A 20,447-nucleotide genomic window follows, 5' to 3' on the forward strand; every position below is an offset into this window, starting at 1 on the left:
TGGCACTCTATTGACCCCTCTCCTAGGCCTCGATCACAACGAAAGATGTAGCCAATCAAGTTTTCATCCTCCCTCCTCCCCTCTCTACTCTTAGCAGTGAGCATTTTGAGGCCTCATATGTCTTTTTTCCCTGGTACTTGCCTAGTGCCAGGAATAGTGCTTGCAGGGGACACTCATTATATGCTTGAAATATTGAATTATTGGATTTTTATATGTATGTAAGTCACCAAGTATTCAATAACCACAGACTGTGTACCCAGCCTGGGGCCAAAGACCGTGGGGAGCAGACCATGCGTGAGGCATGGCTTGGCCATGCGTGAGCTTACAGTCTTGTTATAAAGTGAGATTAAAGCCAATAAGCAGAGAGCAGGTTTTTTACCTTTATGATGAAAAGTCTCAAGTTTTAGTAGATTCAGGTGGAGTTTGAGTTCATGGAAAGGAAAGGGATCCACATTGCTTGGAGTAGGAGGTTTTCAAGAGGATGTGGTTTCTTACCCAACTCCCACATACTAACCTGGAAACATAATTTCTCCAAAAACATGTGTGCTTGGGAGACGGTATTGATTCTGCCACCTCTGTCATGTGGCATCGCTGATGTTGTGCTTTTCCTCAGCATCATCTTCCCACAGTGAACCCAGTAGTGTGCGACTTCCTACATTAAAAAAAAATGAATGTTTGAGATATCAAGAGAACATCCCGGATAGTTACTTATTCATGGCTGCTGAAAATCTGCAACAGAGAAATCCCCTTGGGAGTAGCCCTGGCTTGATCCTTGCACCTCTACCAAATAAGTGAGCAGAGTAGACCTTTGGCTGAAAGGTGTCACAGAGCTCCTCATCTAGGCCTGGGCCAGAGTGTAAACTTGCAGATGTCACCCCAGGGAGAGCTGCACACCTCTCAGACAGGTGGGGCATTGTTCCCTGACCTCAAGGGAAGGCTTCAGGGACTCATGTAATGAAGCAGCACTTGATCTTCAAGGTCTACAGAGAAGGATAAATGGCCCAGAGGAAATGGTAGCATTCTTTCAGCGGCACCTGTCCACGTCAGCAAGATGTGGGAACAAACACGGAGTTAAGCACCTAAGGAGGAATCTGATGCTGCATCCCTTTGAGATGATCACACTGTTGACACCACTTTCCCCGACTCCTTGGACAGGAATGGGGCTGTGCTCTTCACACAGAGCGCTCAGGCACACTCCCCTCTCCCCTCTTTTTAATTTAGCTTTTTAAAGGTTGAGGTATGTTGCATAAAGTAGAGCTCATGAATCTTCAATGTGCAGCTTGATGAATTTTTTACATGCATATACACTATGCAAGTAGATAAGACTATAGACTATTTCTACTACCCTAAAAGGCTTCTTCCTGCCCCCTCCCAGGCAGCTCTCTCCACTAAAGATTAGCTTTGTCTGGCTTTGAACCTCATAGAAATGGAATCATAGAAAAAATATTCAGTTATGTCTTTTTATTTTGCTGAATGTTGTACAATTCCATTTTTCTTTTTTTTTTTTTTTTACTAACGGAAAAACTAGAAACAAGTTCAGAGAAGTGGCATGGCTTTAACAAGGTTTGACACCTTCAGTCCTATTCTTTTTTTTTTTTTTTTTTTAAAGAGAAAGAAGTTGGGTTTTTTTAGAAGATGTTGGGGGTAGGAGTTTATTAATTAATTAATTAATTTTTGCTGTGTTGACTCTTCGTTTCTGTGCGAGGGCTTTCTCTAGTTGTGGCAAGTGGGGGCCACCCTTCATCGCGGTGCGCGGGCCTCTCACTATCGCGGCCTTTCCTGTTGCAGAGCACAGGCTCCAGACGCTCAGGCTCAGTAGTTGTGGCTCACGGGCCTAGTTGCTCCGTGGCATGTGGGATCCTCCCAGACCAGGGCTCGAACCCGTGTCCCCTGCACTAGCAGGCAGACTCTCAACCACTGCGCCACCAGGGAAGCCCCAGTCCTATTCTGTTTACCATTGCACAGCTCATTACCATCCACCCGTCCATGCATCCATCCTTCCATCCATCCATGCAAACTCATGTTGAAAGATGGCTCTATGTCAGGGATGGTTCCAGGTACTGGACATGTAAATATGAGTAAATCACCCTGCCCTCAAAGATCTCCCAGTGTAATGGAAGTGAGATATTTTAGGAGGATAATTAAGGTTTAGAGGGTGTAGAACTCTGTACACGGAGCTGTGTATTTATGTGGATGCCTGGAGGAGGAGGAGGAGGGGGAGGAGGAAGAGGAGGGAAGGAAGAGGAAGAGGCAGTGGCTATTGCTGGAGGGCTCAGGGAGACGGAAATGACATTAGAACAGAATTTCATTTCTCCTGTTTTCTCATCAACAGGGCTGCAAAATTTAAGAAGACAGGTAGCGTTGGGGTCATCTTCTGTGTATATCTTATAGGGCCTTATGTTCATGGAGCTAGCAGGCATTCATGACCCGCAATCTCCCAACATTACAAAATGTCTTCTCTAAGGGCGTGAGTAGTACACCTAGAACTTTCTAACTAGGCAGAGAGCAGAAAGCAATGGGTTACCATCTTGATTTGATTAGACACCTAGAAAGATCTATGGCAAACAACAATGACAGTTTCAGCAGAGTTCCTGGAGTGGAACTTTCTAGCTAGGGTAGACATAGGACCCTGTATGAATTTCTGATAATTATGTACATCAACTTGCTTCTCTAGGTATGTAGGTAGGAAGTCTTTCAAGATCTCTCCCTTCTGTCAGAACATAAGAATACACACTGTGGCAGACATGTGATAAGGTGACCCCCAGTGAGTACAACCCCTTTATAATACCCCTGTATAATCCCCTCCTCCTGAGCATGGCAGAACCTATGACTTGCTTCTAACCAACAGAATATGGCAAAGGTGATTGAGGGTCATTCCCTTGATTAGGCTACATTTTATGGAAAGATGATAGGATGTCTCTCCCATAATTAGGCTGTGTTATATAAGACTCTGCCTTAGCAGACTAGAGAGAGAGAGTATTCTGTTGGCCTTGAAAAGGCATACAGCCATATTGTAAGAAGGCCTGTGAAGAGGGCCACATGGCAAGAAACTGTAGGTGGGGTGGCCTCTAGGACCTGAGTGGCCTCCAGCCAACAGCTGGTAAGAAGCTGGGGCCCTAAGTCATACAGCTGCAAGGAAATGAATTCTACTAGCAACCAGAATGAGCTTGGATTCTTCCCCAGTCAAGCGTCCAGATGAGAATGCAGCCCATTCAATACCTCAAGATCTGAGCAGAGGACCCAGCTAAACTGTGTCTAGACTCCTGACCTACAGAAACTGTGAGATGATAAACATGTGTTACTTTAAACTGCTAACTTTGTGGTAATCTGTTACACAGCAATAGATAACTAATACACATACTCATCTACAAACATTGGTTGCTCTGCAGACACTCTGAGTCCTATATGCTGTACAGAGGATGTAAAAGTGGATGCAATGAATTCCTTTAAGGATTGCCATTTAGCATTTTACTTTGATATTATTATGGGCTCTGACTTATCTAAGAAGTAAACAAGGGCATTGCATAGGACATAAGTTTAGTTGTTCTGAGAGAGACCCTAAATCAGCTCCTTTTCTAAAATTTGTAGGGCCTGGGGCAAGAATGCAAATGGATGATATGCCATATGTCTAAAGAATGGAAAGTTATAAATCACTATTATGTATAATATGTTCTGCTATGTTGACAAATATACTTTCATAATAACAATATATATGTAAAGGTCTTTATGTCACTGAAAAATGGCAAAATATTAAAGATAATGGAGTATAATGATTATTTTGCATGCTTGGCTATTCTGCTGATGGAAAATATTTGAATAGAGTAATAAAATAGACAATTAATTCATATATTATTATATATTCCATAAAATATATTTCCTTGCATTCATTTCAGGAAAAGGTCACTAATTATTTTGTTTAACATAGTGGATGCTCAGTTGACAGTAAGAATCTAAAGGATTGAAAAATAAAATGTGTGCCAAATTTGAACATTATATTTTCATCAAAATATAAATTTAGGGCTTCCCTCGTGGCGCAGTGGTTGTGAGTCTGCCTGCCGATGCAGGGGACACGGGTTCGTGCGCCGGTCCGGGAAGATTCCACCTTCCGCGGAGCGGCTGGGCCCGTGAGCCATGGCCGCTGAGCCTGCGCGTCCGGAGCCTGTGTTCCGCAATGGGAGAGGCCACAACAGTGAGAGGCCCACGTACCGCAAAAAATATATATATATATATATATATATAAATTTAAAGTAGTAGAAAATTTCAAGTTTAAGTGAAAGTTTTCAAAAGTTTTTTCCAAAATATTCAAAAATCTATTAAAACTAAACAGAAAACATACAAATTATAAATAATAAAAAAACAAATTTTAAATTTGTTGTTTAAATAAGGCTGAAATTTTAGTTTCTTGAACATTTAGCTCAAGATCTTATTAAACATTCTTATAAAAATAAAACTACTTGTAATCGTAGCTTTTAAAGTCCATCTAGGTGCCAATATAAAGAATCAGGGTCACATTTCACATATATTATCTCTAGACCCTCATAGATGTATGTAAGTTTATGAGTTATATGAATTATTTAATATTGCAAACTATTGCTCCACTTTCCATATGGAACTCTTGTAAATCCCACTCCAATCCAGTGGTACTGATGGAATCAAGAACTAGAAGATGAAGAGAAACAAAAAACCAGATATTCTGCCCTTCTGGGAAACAATACTTCTTCATCAAGCAGAAATCTGTTGCATTGATGCTCTCAGAGAAGAAGGATTTGATGAGTTAATACCCCAGTGCTGGCACTGTTCAAATTCTCCACATACTCTGAAGCTGCATCTGTCCCAGATCCTGGCAATGGCAAAGTCCCCAGTCTTTCACAACATTTGGACACAGTGGCCTTTTGATTGAGCACTAGGGTACGAGATGTGGAGAAATGTTTCCCTGGGGCTTGAATGATGTTAGTCATGCCAACGGATGTTTAAGGTACTGATCGTACTGTGTCAGCACTGAGTCCTGAGTGATTGGAGCACCCACGTGTTCTTTAGTGTGTGTGTGTGTGTGTGTGTATGAGAGAGAGAGAGAGAGAGGGAGAGAGGGAAAGAGAAGTGACCCAGGGCTTTCAGAAGGGCAGGGCCCCATGCAGGCACCCTTCTTGCTGGAGTCCAAGGGTGTGCTTGCTGCCCCAACTATTTTTTAAACCATATAGCAGTTGGTTTCCTTCTCACATTAGCTTGCAAGCATAATAGTCCTTGATGGGACGGCAGCTCCACAGTCTCGAGGACCCAGGCTTGCTCTCTCTGATTGTTCCCCTTTCCTTAAGATGTTGCCCTCATCTGCATGGCTCAACATGGTTCCCCCTGTGTGCACAATCCAGCCAGAAGGAAGAAGAAAGGAGAGAAGCAGGGCATGCCCCTCTTTAAGGGTCTGAACCTGAAGTTGCACACGCCAATTCTGCACATATCCCACTGTCCACAGACGGCTGAGAAATGTAATCTTCCACTGGGTGTTCTTGTGTCCAACTAAAAATTTTATGTTTCTATGAGAGAGAGAGAGGACACAATTTGGGTGACAGCTGGTAATCTCTGCCACAGGTGTATATTTTCTTATAGAAGTTGGGAAGGAACGACGATAATTTAGAGTCACGGATACAAGGTTGCCCAAGTCAGTTATATTTCATCAAAACAACAGATATATAAGAAAGAGCTTTGGATGGTTTTAAGCACATTGCAGGCCAGGTGCTACCTGGAATGTTAAGCTGAGTGGGTGGAAAACTGAACTGGGTTCAGACCCACAAACAGCCACAAGCTACTAAAGTGACCTTGATCCAGTTACATTACATCTCTTGGCCCTAGTTTGCTCTTCAGTAAGATGAGGGCTTTGGATTAGACTACTGGGTTTACAAACTGGGTTCCATGGAAACTTACGGTTCCTCAGTGTTGCTTCAGGTGCTGGGGGTTGGTTCTGAACTTTTCTTCCCTATGTATTAGTCATAGCAGCTCCATTTTTATTGGTTGTGTGATTAAAAAAAAAAAAAGGGAAGAGGGCTTCTGTTGCTAAAATGAAAGTTTGAAAATGCCTGGACACTGGGGTGACTGGTGGAGGTAGCAGGCTATGGGGTCAGCCTGCCTGCATATATTTATTTATTTATTTAACATATTTATTGGAGTATAATTGCTCTACAATGGTGTGTTAGTTTCTGCTTTGTAACAAAGTGAATGAGCTGCACATAGACATATATCCCCATATCTCTTCCCTCTTGTGTCTCCTACCCTCCCTATCTCACCCTTCTAGGTGGTCACAAAGCACCGAGCTGATCTCCCTATGCTATGTGGCTGCTTCCCACTAGCTATCTATTTTACATTTGGTAGTGTATATATGTCCATGCCACTCTCTCACTTCGTCCCAGCTTACCCTTCCCCCTCCCCATGTCCTCAAGTCCATTCTCTACGTCTGCGTCTTTATTCCTGTTCTGCCCCTAGGTTCTTCATAACCATTTTTTTTTTTGTATTTTGGATTCCATATATATGTGTTAGCATACAGTATTTGTTTTTCTCTTTCTGACTTACTTCACTTTGGGAGAAGTCATAAAGATCAGATCAGAAATAAATGAAAAAAAAATGAAGGAAACAATAGCAAAGATCAATAAAACTAAAAGCTGGTTCTTTGAGAAGATAAACAAAATTGATAAACCATTAGCCAGACTCATCAAGATAAAAAAGGGAGAAGACTCAAATCAATAGAATTAGAAATGCCTACGTTTAAACCCCATCTTTGCCATTTACTCTCTGGGATATCTCAGGCTGAGGTATTTACCTTTCCTGAGCCTCATCTTGAAAATGTTGTCTCCTCATCTATAAAATATTGTTACTATTATTTGCCTCTTGGGACTGTCTTGGGCTTAAATGAGATAATATGATTGAGAGGGCTTATTTTTGAGGGTCTGGTGTAACGGACATTTTAATAAATGGGAACCATTGTTATCATTGTTACCATCACCAACCTCATCTCTAAGGCTTCAGCTTTGGACTCTAAGGCTTTGTGTTTCTGTGAATTGTTGTACAAAACTAAGGACCTTTTTATGAAATGAATTAACTATCAGTGGGCATTTCTCTTTACTCCTGGATTTTCACAGGTTTTCTCCAAATGATGCACATTAGAGTTAGCCCATCCTGGGTAAAACAATTTAAACATAGGTAAGATGTAGGGTTCTGTAATTTCAGAGACAATATTAAAATAACTCTTTTGCGACAGAGAAAACAATTTCAGTCTTTTAATTCAAGGAGAAAATGATTCAATTTTTTGAGGCTGCACGTGGCAGGAAATAACAGGCAGAGTTTATAGCACTTGAAATAGTTAACAAGAAGGATAAGCAGGAAAATCCCATGATGTGACTTTTTGTCAAACTTGACTTTCCAGGGATTAAAGCTGCTTTGAGCTTAGACCCATGCTTATTCCAGTTTGTTTAACCCTTGACAGCTCCAGTCTGTTCCACTCAGTAGTTCCACATGAGGGGGTCATATTACAGAGCTGATGAAGCGACAATATAGAACTGTGTGATCCTGGAACTGAGAGTCCAATCGATGTTCTACCTAGAATCGAATGGAAGAAATCTAACAGGGCTTTGGATCCACCCACCCATCTTATGATTTAAAATCCTCTCTAGCAAATTCCTGTTAAATCTTTACTCCGACTTGTAACCATAAGACCTTTGACATCCATCATGTTTTCTAGCTCTGTAACGATTCTTGTTTATAGAACCTGAAAATCGTAGCACTGAAGTGATGCTCAGAGTTTATGCAATGCCAGAGTCTTCTTCACATCATCCTTGACAGATTGTTACTGCTTCTTCCTGACCATGTCCCATGATGGGGAGCTCACGGTTTTGTTAGGAGGCAGCCATTCCTTTGGAGGAAAGAACCAACTTACTTGAAAACTTTTTCTTTTGCCCTGAAACTTGCTTTTCTGGTATATATGTATTGTACATGTGTGTATATACCTGACAGCCTTTTTTACCTTCCAGATCAATGCCAGGGGTCAATAAATTTGATCCCTCTTTGCATGTGATCTTTGAAATATTTGAAGCCAACCCAACCCACCTCTATCTTCAGCCTTAACACGCTCCGCTCTCTCAGCATCCCTCATGTGTCATGATGCCCTTTACCCTCCTGGTCACTGCCCTCTGGGCTTCTTTGTTTTTTTAAAAAGATTTATTTATTTATGGCTGTGTTGGGTCTCCGTTTCTGTGCGTGGGCTTTCTCTAGTTGTGGCAAGCGGGGCCCACTCTTCAACGTGGTGCGCGGGCCTCTCATATCGCGGCCTCTGTTGTTGTGGAGCACAGGCTCCAGACGCGCAGGCTCAGTAGTTGTGGCTCACGGGCCCAGTTGCTCCGCGGCATGTGGGATCTTCCCAGACCAGGGCTCGAACCCATGTCCCCTGCATTGGCAGGCAGATTCTCAACCACTGCGCCACCAAAGAAGCCCCTAGGCTTCTTTGGTTTTGATGAAAGTATATTTGTTGAAGTGAGTGAACCAAACCAGTTATCATACCCTGCGCCTACTCTCATTCTTCTTTTTCCATTTCTCCCCATTTCACTTTAAAAGCTGTATGTGATACCCCCAATAATGGCTTGATTAATGTTGGGGAAAATAAGAGAAGGAATATATACAGGCTCTTAAGTTCTATTTCTCTGCGTACATTTCTGTATCAAGATGGCTTCTAAAAATAGTTTTGTAATAATAATTCAGATGTAAATCTGGGGTCTGCAAAGTCTCTCAGGCCTTTTCCAATGGCCATTCCTGTATTTCAGATCTTTATAATAAACCTGGGGGTAAATGCTGCATCTTTTATTTATCCTTACTACATTTCCCTTGGCTTTGAGGATGCTTGTGCTTGTGTTTTTTAATTACCTCTAAAATGTATTAAGGTGCTTTAAAAATCTATTTCTATCTTTAGAAATGTTAGAGATCACAAGCAATTAGGCGCCATCTACAAGCCTGACGAGAAAGCATTTGCTTTGCTGATAGCAGTGTCATCATCGAAATGGAGTGAGCCCCGCGTGGGTTGAAGGGGTGGATCAGGGTAAATAAGACCATCCCAAACCTCGAGTGAAAATGCAAAGACTGTGCTCTACAAAATACTGTCTAAAAGTCAGTGTGTGGGACATTTGACCCTTCTGAGATTCAGGCTCCTGGCTTGGGTAACTGCCTTTCTATAGTATGTCTTTCTATGACCCAAGCGGGTCAAGGTCATTACATGTTGTGTTTAAAAAAAAAAAAAGAAGGTGAATGGAAACTGAGCTGAGAAGTGCAAAATGTATCATTTTAATTAGGACATTCCCCTGCAAAAAGAAAGACCTATATGAAGGTCTTTCTTTTGTGAAGACTCGTCTCTCTGTAAACCTGGATTAACATGACCCGGCTAGAGATTCCTAGCCTAAGGTGTATGAGATGCTATATTATATACCCATTAGTCTGTAATTATGATATCTGAAAAAATAGTGAAAAATATTCATCAGAAAAAAATGAAATGATCAGCCATGATGTGTTTTTTAGTGAGTTATTATATTTACATGAACTGTCTCATCAAAATTCAGGAGTTTACATTAAACTGGACCTAGAATCCTTGACTCACCCAATGAGAGAAGCAAATGTGAATTACCATTGATGACTGCCTCTCTCCTGCTGTGTCTTTTGAGTAATCCTTCCTTCCCCAAGCAGTGAGCACATTTATACTCAGGGAAATCTTCTTTTAGACATTATTTTTAACTACTTCATCCTTTTACCAAAACTGAGAACCAGAAGCCAAATTGATGTTTCCCTTCCTTCTCCACCACAGGCCTTTCTCTCTGCAGTGTTGGTGAGATAGGAAGCACAGCCTCAGGCCGGTCCACGGGGGGCTTGGCCTAAGTAGGGATGCTGGATGCTGCAGAGTTGCCAGCCATGAAACAGAACCAGGGGCCTGGCTCTCCCGAGGAAATGCAGGCTGTGCAACTTCTCTGTTTGGGTTGGCAACAGGAGTCATGTGCTTCACTTTTGCTGAGGCCTGATCACTTGCTGAATATTTATTTGTCCCCAAGATTATTTAGTTATCCTCAGGAATCCAGGCTCTCCAGCCAACTTTTCTCCTTTGGTATGGGTTACCAGTGGGGAATGTGATTGACCCCTTCTCCTTTCAGAAGGGGCCTTAATGCTCATCAGGTTGGAAACATTTTAGTAGAAAAGCAGAAGGGGACCCAGGAGGACACATGACTTGCTAAAAGATAGCAGCAGTACTAAGACTAGAGCTTGGATCTTCTGATCCCAAATCCAGAGTTCTTTCTAGAATCTCTCAAACTCTGGGGAGCATATAAGTGCTTGAGGAACTCATTTAATAAGATACAGACTCTTAGATCTCCTCTTTAGAAATTTTGACATGGAATCTGCCTGTTGAACACGAATCTCCGTGATCCGAGATGGCTTGTGTGCACTAGGTCACACTGGCTTATCAGTGTTTACCTTCTACTTGCATTCACCCTGTGAGGCTACTCAGTTAAATATGAAGATTGTTGTATTCCCTTACTTATTAAAAAAAAGAATACAGCACAAAGAACATGGTAAAAACATTAAAATAACTTACAGAAAGAAAAAAACCTACCCATCAGTCTATCTATCTACGTACCCTTTCTATCTATCTATCTATCTACCTACCTACCTACCTACCCATCAGTCTATCTATCTACCTACTCTTTCTATCTATCTATCTATCTATCTATCTATCTATCTATCTATCTATCTACCTACCTACCTACCTACTCATCAGTCTATCTATCTACCTACCCTTTCATCTTTGGAGATGTTATCTATCAACCCAATAATTCTGTTATCTTATTTTTACTTAAGCCAAGTAGCCTGTGTTATTTGACTTCCTAGGAAACAGGGTCCTCAAAATCTATTAAAGTGGAAAAATACTATTAATTTTATTGAGCATATGCTACATTCCTGGGTACCGTGCTCAGTGTTTTACATGCATTCACTCATTTAATCACATTGACCTTATGAAGAAAGTCCTATTATTCCCATTTTCCAGATAAGAAAACTGAAGCTTGGAGAGGCTAATTAGCTTATGCTACATTTTCTGGTTAGGAAGCAATAAAGCTGAGATTCAAATCCTCCGACTCCAAAGCCTATGCTCTTCCTCACCACCCTGCTTTCCAGTGTGCAGACAAAAGTCAGAGATGCCTGAACTTCAGGTCCTCACCTCCATGAAGAAAGGAGACATTCCTAAACAGAAAACAATCAGAGGACAAAAATAACAAGTGTACTTAATTTCTAAACTGTGTGCTAAAGATATATGGTGCTATAGGGAGTAAGAGAATGGACGTATCCACTGGGCTGGAAGCTTTGAACGCAAGGGATGAAAATGGCACTTTATCCTAATGGCAGAGGGTGCTATGATAGGCTTGGGGGGCAGGGAGTAACTCAGTGAAATGAAAAGTCCCAGAGAGCCCCAGTCTGCCAAGAAGCCATCCATTTTGGCTGACTCTCCAAGCAGACCCTTTGCCAGAGCCACTGAAGATTTGGGATTTGACTCTTTTCTTCTCTCTAGAGCTGTGAATCAGCACAGACAGGACCCCAAATGAGAGGAAAGAGGGATGACAAGCTGGAGGTTTGAGCTCTTAATAATTCAGGATAGAGTGCTACCAGGAGAAAAATTCTCCCCACAAATGAAATCTCCATTGTCCCCAGTGAGTTAAGTATTATAAAAGTTTTTCTTATGATTTCCTTGGAGTTTCTTCAATCTCTCCCTCCTCTAAGTATCCACTATGCTTTCATTTGGCTTTAGCTTTAGACACGCCACCGTTCCATGTGCTACTCATCACTGCCGATGATGTCAACTGACATTTACTGTCTTTTTTTGAAATGGAAGTATAATTCACTTACAATAGTATATTAGTTTCAGCTGTACAACATAATGATTTGATACTTTTATACATTACAAAATGATCATCACAATAAATCTAGTTACCATCTCTCACCACCATTACAATATTATCGACTGTATTCCCTATGCGGTATATTTCATCCCTAGGCTCGTTTATTTTGTAACTGGAAGTTTGTACCTCTTAATTCCCTTCACCTATTTTACTCATCCACCCCCCTCCTCTCTGGCAACCTCTGTATCTCTGTTTCTGTTTTGTGTGTTTGTTTTGTTTTTTAGATTCCACGTATAAGTGAAACCATACAGTATTTGTCTTTCTCTGACTTATTTTACTAAGCATAATACCCTCTAGGTCCATCCATGTCACAGATGGCAGGATTTTTTTTTACATGGATGAATAATATTCCATTGTATATACATACCATGTTTCCTTTATCTATTTATCTGTTGATAGACACTTAACTTGCTTCCATATCTTGGCTATTGTAAATAATGTGGCAATTAACACAGGAATGCATATGTCTTTTTGAATTGGTGTTTTTGTTTTCTTCAGAAAAATACCCAGAAGTGGAATTGCTGGATTGTATGATGTTTTTAATATTTTGAGGAACCTCCTCAGAATATACTGTTTCCCACAGAGGCTGCCCCAATTTACATTCCCACCAACAGTGCACGAGGGTTCCCTTTTCTCCACGTCCTTGTCAACACGTGTTATGTGTTTCCTTTTTTATAGTGGCCATTGTGACAGGTGTGAGGTGATATCTCATTGTGGTTTTTTTTTTTTTTTTTTTTTTTTTTTGCGGTACGCGGGCCTCTCACTGTTGTGGCCTCTCCCGTTACGGAGCACAGGCTCCAGACGCGCAGGCTCAGCGGCCATGGCTCATGGGCCCAGCCGCTCCGCGGCATGTAGGATCCTCCCAGACCGGGACACGAACCCGTGTCCCCTGCATCGGCAGGCGGACTCTCAACCACTGCGCCACCAGGGGAGCCCTCTCATTGTGGTTTTGATTTGCATGTCCCTGATGGTTAGTGATGCTGAGCATCTTTTCATGTGTGACAGTTACTGTCTTGTACACTGCACTGTGCCAGGCACGGAAGATACTTAAGTCCCTGCCATTGGGTGTTTAAGGCCTGTCTGGGGAGATAGGACCCGTCCATAATACCAATTAGCAGCCCTTAGAGTTCACTGTGATCTCAGTGGATTTTATTATAAAGGGAGGAAGATGTAGGCCACAAATTAAGAGGACAGACCAAAAGTGAGCCAGAGAGTAGGAGGACGGAGAGGCCCTGAGGCCTGGCATGGGCTGTGGTGGGAGGGACGCATCTTCTAGAGAAGGCAAGCCTCAAGAGGGGGCTCTGCAGGTGGGACTGGAGTTATACAAGAGGCTACAGTGAGGGTGCTTCCAGCAGCTCTGTCTCCCTGCCTAGACCACAGCCGCTGGGAGGGGTCCGGGTTCCCACCACATCTCCCCCGGGGGCCCTGCTCCGTGCGTTATACATCAGAGGCAGTGGCCATTGGGGTCCCCTGGGAAGCGCGCTCTATGACAAAGATTTGTGTAAAGGGTGTTTGTTAGGGAGGGCTCTTGGGAAACAAGAAAGTGGGAAGCAGAGTTGAGGATAAGTTGGGCTGTGAGGCTGTCCCAGTGCCAGCCTCGTCTGACGCCCCAGGGACTTCTGCAGCTGAAATGTCCTTCAGAGTTGTCCCAGCTCGGAGGCCTTTATACTCTCCTGTCATCTTGTCCTTGGATGTGGGCTGCCCCGGGAGGGAGCATGACCTCAGCTCTATTCAGCAGAGACAGTTCCGAATGGGGGCCGCACCCCCTGCAGCCAGTGCAGTAAGTCCTCTCTTCCTGAAGGGGGCACTGGGCAGCGGGGCAGATCCATCCCACGGGCTCTCCAAGAGCTCTGGACACCTTGACTGAGAACAGCTCTCTTAACAGCACAAGGGCTCTGATGGCACTTGGTCCCCGACTTGTGACTGCGACATAGACAGAGTAGCGTTGGAATTGCAGCATTTGTTTAAAGAATAATAATTTTCCAGGCCAAGAAAGACCATTTTGCAAAGGGTTGAGTAGCAGCCACCACAAATGGCCAAGTGTATGGGTTTCAGGCTTCAAAATACCATCATCATTTGTAATGAGAGGGAATGGCAGTGTTCCCAAGCCAATTAGTGATGGTTGGGGAGAAATCAGTGACCTGTAAAGTCAGGCAAATGGTATCATTCCAGATACTGTTCCCCAAAGATTTTTTTTGGGAGACAGAGAGGCCTTGGAGTAAGATAAACATCTCCGTGTACACAACTGTTAGTTAATTCAGGAGCCAGCCTAGGAGACAAAATAATTTATGGTAAGCCTCTTTTCGAGGAGTTGAAATACTTTGGGTATCATTTCTCAGCCTTTAAGAGAGCTGTAGGAATTAGGAAGGGGGCACTCACTCTATTTATTTTGTTGGAGATGGGGAATCTCCACAAAGTGAGGTAAATTCCCTGAAGTCTCAGGTGAGGAAGTGGCTCATTCTGAAACAGAACTTGGATCAGCTGGGTCTCAGTGCTTGAAGCACCAAGTTCCTTGGAGGCAGGGGGAGGATGGATCTAAAAAGATTGATAAACATTGTGCAGCAGGGTAGAGTTTTCCACAGACTCATTTAGACTCCAAATCTGCATGTCCCCCCGACTTTCCCATTTGTGTAAGTGATACCATACACACCCAGTCAGTCAAGCAAAATCATTAGGAATCTTTCTTAAGTTCTCCCTGTCCTCATTCCTCACAGCTAACCTGTCAGCACATCTTATTAGTTCCACTTTCAGAATGTACCTTGCATCTCTCTCCACCTGCCACCTGCACCCTGACATCCAAGTCACCATCATCGCCCACCTGGAGCAGCTCAGTGGCCTCCTTGCTGGTCTCCCTGTTTTCATGCTCACCTCCCCCTAATACATTCTTCACATTTCAGGAAGCAGCCAGAAGGAACTTATCAGCATGCAAATTAGATCACATCTCTCCCCTATTGAACACTTCATGGCTTCCTGGTACACTGGAATAAAGTTGAAACTGCTTATTATACAAGACCCTGTGGGATCCTCCTCTTCAACCGTGTCCCACATTGCTCTTCTTGCTTCAGCCCCACCAGCCTCTTTCCTGAATATACCAGCCTCTTTCCTGCCCCAGGGCCTTTGCACTTGCTGTTTTCTCTGTGTTGCTTGCTCTTCCTCCAGCTGTTTACACGGATGACTCCTTCTTCTCTTTCAGGACTCAGCCCAAACGATATCTTTTCAGAAAGGCCTTCTAGCTAAAATAACCCTCTCCCCTGAGACAGTTGTTACATCACCTGTCTCTGTTTCCTTCATGGCCCTTATCACAGTCTGATTTTTTTTTTTTTTTCACTAAATCACTGTTTCCTTATGTGTTGTCTGTCTTCTCTCACTGCAGTGTAAGTTCCATCTGAGCAGGGACCTGTCTGTTTACTGGTTTACTGTTGTATCTCATTGCTAACACAACAGTGGAATATAGTAGGCACGTAATCAGCACAGGGTGAAAGAATGAATGGATAAGTAAATATATGAGTTTTCTAGGGCCTGTTGTACAAGTGAAAGCAGAATACAGGAGCACCAGCCAAACTGTGATTTCCTAATTATATTACTAGAGGTTTGTACGTTAAGCAAATATTTTATTATTAATTTTTATTGGCGTATAGTTGCTTTACAATGTTGTATTAGTTTCTGCTGTACAGCAAAGTGAATCAGCTATACATATACATATATCCAAGTATTTTATATAAGGTTCTAGAAGGATACACTATCTAAGGGAAACCAACACATGAGTAAATTGTAGTACTCCATTCTATGTTGCCGTGGAGCTATTAGATGATGCAGCATCTCCTCTTATAATTTCTTATAGTATGTTGCTTATAAGATAGGATATACTGTATGATCCTATTTTCCTTTTTTTAAAAAAGTGTTATTATATCTATACAGCAAAGGCTAGAAGGACGTTACCAAAGCGTTAGCCAGGATCATCCGGGGTGTTCTGGTTATTCTGTTTTGTTTTTCTTATCTTTCTTATCTTATTTTTATATGGTGAATTTATAATCTTTTTAAAAGCAGCAACTGTTTGTGTTGTTTTTCTTCCTAAACATAGGAATAGTGAATCCTTTTGTGGAGTAAAGAATGAGCATCATCTTTGTCTTTTTCCTAAATCCAACTTTTCATACCTTGGTTCACTTGCTTTTCATTGAATAAGCTGTGAATTAGGAGTTTTGTGGAGGTGATAGTGGTGGTGTCATTGGTGACGATGTTGTTTTAAGAAAAAGCCCTTCTCAGATGTGCGGTTCCTCCCTGGAGGGCCCTGTCTGGTACACTCTCCTGGTGCGGCCTGCTGGGAGGCTGTGGCTGCCTTGGGGCCTCCGGAGAACCTGCTGTGTTCAGAAAATAACTCTTGCGAGTGCCCAGCGGCCTGCTGAAGGAGTGCTGAGTCAGCTGTAAGTTCCGTCTAAGCACACAGCTGAGCCGGAGCCGCATCCTCTGTGGCTCTGAATTCCATTTGGATTCCCTCTCTAGGGTACCAGCGAGAGAAGCTGAAGCTCAGGCTGCCCTAAACACTGAACCAGCTCTGTTCCTCCCTGAGCAGACTCGAGTGCAGGGGAAGGTGAGGGGTGGGTGCAGGTCAGGAGCAACTGACACTGGCCCTGGAAAGGCATCGTCCGCATCGGGGAGGCCTGGCCTCAGTGACCTCAGGAGACCAAGCCTCGGGTGAGCAGAGTCCTGGGATGCTAAGGGAGAGCAAAGGTGCTGGGCGTGAAACGCCGTGAGGTTTTTCTCCTTCCTCCCTTTGCCTTTGCCTCCTATCTTGATCTTTCTCCTTTCCTGGGCCCCCGGCATCGTCCTCTGAGAGCCCCTACCTAGCCTCCTCCCTCCACAGACCCGCAGGAGGCGAGAACCAACATTCTGTAAATAAATGCTCATCAGACGCTTAGCAGATGAAAGGGCTGTGACACACACAGCAAGTGAGGCCAAGGGGCTGAATTGTCCCTTCGTCATGGAGCTTCCACTCGAAGGAGAGAAGACAGACATGCTCGTGTGGGCAAGACAAAGTGTAAGGCACGGACACCGGGGTAGAAGTGAAGTGATAAATGCCCACATCAAAGGCCAGGCTGGATCCAGGACTGGGGAGGCCTGAGGCTTATACCACGTTGGAGGCCTTCTCAGAAAGTGGAGAGATGAACTGCTAGGCCCCCTCCCAGGACTCTGAAAGGGGCCCTTGCAAGTGAGGAGTCCTTGGCTTAAGCTCTGTTAGTTTCCTGGTGTGATAGGCTTCTCCAGAGAAAACAGAACCTATAGAATGTGTGTGTGTATATAAATAAAAGTATATTTAGAGAGAGAGAGAGAAATATGTATATATGTATGTGTATATATACATACACACATATATATAAAGAGATTTATTTTAAGGAACTGGCTCACTTGATTTTGGAGGCTGGCAAGATCAAAATCTGCAGGTGGGCCAGCAGACTGGAGACCCAGAAAGAGCCGATGTTGCAGTTGAAGTCCAAAGGCCGTCCGCCGGCAGAATTCCCTCTTGCTCGGGAGAGGTCAGCATTTTGTTCTGTTGGATGAGACCTGGCCATATTATGGAGGGCAATCTGCCTTACTCAGTGTCCCCTGATTTAAATGTAAATCTCATCCAAAACACCCTCACAGAAACTTCCAGAATAGTTTTTACCCTAATATCTGGGCACCATGGCCCAGCCAAGTTAACATAAAATTAACCATCACACCTGGTAAATCCATCTCTGAACGTGAGGTCAGCAGAGGGAAGCAGCTCTGTGCACCGAGCCATCGGAGAAGGCTTCTTGGGTGTGATGGACTTGAACCAGCCTTAGTGGACGAATTGGCTTCATGGGGCCGGCTGTCCTTGCGTATTAAACCACAGGAGGGACTGGGAGGGTCTATGTCGCACGACCCTCTACCAGACACCTCACCAGAGGCTGCAAGGATTCTGGGATGGCTAAAGGGATTGGTGGCTTTTGGCTCAAGTGGTCGTCAAGGCCGTTTCTTGTGACCTACTTGTCCCTATACCATCCCGCCATGGGAACCTGGTTTTCCTTTTTCTTGTCCTCTTTCCCCTCTTTTGTCTTTCTCACCTTTTCTTCCTGTCTTTGCCCTCCTCCCTCAGGTTAAAACTCAGACAAGACAAGGCCTGTCTGGCTCACCAGACGTCACTAGAGGCTCTAGCAAGTGAGCTTCATTCCAAATCCTTAGAATGAGCCACAGCCTTGGTCCGTGGTGTCACTCATGCACCCGGGTCTCCTTGGTGTTCAGAGAAAGGCTTCATTGGTATTCCCCCACCCGGTGCCCGAGTGGCTCTTTGCTGATTTAATCAGTGTGTGATGTCATTCATCATGCAGGTGTAATTTAAGGGAGCCTCTCTGTGTTCCCTGTACAGGGAAGCCAGCCTCCTGGCTCTCCCAAGCCCCCCATCAATCTTCAAGACAAATGGGTGTTTTCATTAAGCCCTTTACCTACAGGAGGGCAAAGCATTCCAGCTCGGCACTTTTGTATTCCCCCCTCTAGTCTTGGCCTAGTGGCTTCTACTTCAGCTCCTGTTGTATTTTCGCAGCTGGATCCTGCCTGGACCTCCCTCTGGGGGGAGGTTCTAGAAGCAGAAAGCTGACAAAAATCATCTGAGGAGGGTACAATGGGTAGCAATGGCCCAGTGAGGAAGAAGGCACTCCCTTCCCGAACATTCCTTCCTGCTCCTTGCCACCAGCTTCAGAGTCAGCCTGGGGTCCGGAGGAAGGAGGGGCTTCAGCCACACTTTCTCCTTCTTCCAAAACCCAGCCTTGAGATCCTTCTGATTTGAAAACGAAGTCAAAACACTCCACAGCCAGGGTGCATTCAAAGCTAAGTCGTCTGGTTGTAAGGGTCCCTTGCCTGCATTTTGTACTGACGGTGTTCACCACTCTTCTTCACAGCACCCTGATGGGGAGGACAGGGCATGTTATCACCCCTATTCTGGGGAGGTGAGGTGAGGTGAGTGCCAGGACTTGAGCCAGATCCCGTGGCCAGTGCTGCCTGCCCAGGAATGACGCAAAGGGCAGGGTCTCCCTTGGCCGTGACTTTGGATGGTGTTTACAGGCTGCTCCGGAGTCCTGGCTGTACAGGGTGATCCCTTCTAATTTCTTGGGGCCTGATGGAAGAATCTTTGTGAAGTCAGTGAGACAAGTCTGGCGATGGCAGGCCACCTCCATGCATCTGTCCCCTGTGATGACTTGTGACTCTCACGCTGAGCTACGGTTCCTGGGGGATGGGGTCCGGTGAGGAGGGAGGGCTGGTCTCCATTGTAGCTCTCCCCGAATGCCAAGTTGCAGCTAGCTCAGCTAATTGGCAAGAGAAGGAGAAGCAGAAATGGTGAAAATCTGTGAATTAATAAAACAGCCTTGAAGCAACCGCCAAAATGTGTACAAATCATGAAGTAATTAGAAGTGTGAAGCATTCTATCGGGTTGGCTGTTTCCAAATCCAGCATCTGATTGCTTTAGGAGGCCAAGGGCTGGCAGGCCGTTTCCATTGCCTTCTGATCTTGCCTCCTTGGAGCCTGGGATTCTTGAAACCCTTCTGGGGTCCGGGCAATTGCCCGAATCAAATGTGCACCTTCCGAAGGCCCATTAGCACCTGCGAGACCTAATAACTCCAGTAACATCTCATAGTTTACAATAAAACTTTAAGGTGTCACGAAGTAGTTGTTGCATCCGTGGTCTTATTTAATCTCACTATCACGAAATATTTTTATGTCAGTGTTTTTCAGAGGAGGAAACCTAGGTCCACAGAGTGAAGTGATATAAACCCAACTCCAAGAGCTAACTAGTAGCAGGACCAGGGCCAGATCCAGGGTCTCCTGACAACCCCGCCAACCTTTCCCTCTCCCACCCACATTCTTCCTTTGGACCCTGCTGTGTCTCCCAGCAGTGCTAGATATTTGTATCTCACAATTCTCACGGCTAGCAGCTAGCTGCAGTTCTGTTTGGCCATGGTATTAAATGTAGATAAGTTGTTCAACCCATTTGTTTGATTAATAAACTAAGGCTCAGGCACAGTTAGCTATCTGTTGATTTTAGTTTCATTTTATATCCAGATTAGAGTGGGGAGGAGAAAAGGATCCATTTTTCTTATCTTTTTGGAAACACTTTATGGAGAGAGGTTTCAGGTCTTAAGTCTTGTCATATACCCTGTGAGGAGGCATAGAAACAGTATGTGCTTACAGTTTCTTTGTTTGGGCTTGTTCTTTCTGGTCTGTGGGGACTTTAAGAGTGGGTGCTGGGCTTCCCTGGTGGCGCAGTGGTTGAGAATCTGCCTGCTAATGCAGGGGACATGGGTTCGAGCCCTGGTCTGGGAGGATGCCACATGCCGCAGAGCAACTAGGCCCGTGCGCCACAACTACTGAGCCTGCGCGTCTGGAACCTGTGCTCTGCAACAAGAGAGGCCGTGATAGTGAGAGGCCCGCGCACCGCGATGAAGAGTGGCCCCCGTTTGCCACAACTAGAGA

This window comes from Hyperoodon ampullatus (assembly GCF_949752795.1).
Source record: "Hyperoodon ampullatus genome assembly, chromosome: 13".
Lineage (NCBI taxonomy): Eukaryota > Metazoa > Chordata > Mammalia > Artiodactyla > Ziphiidae > Hyperoodon > Hyperoodon ampullatus.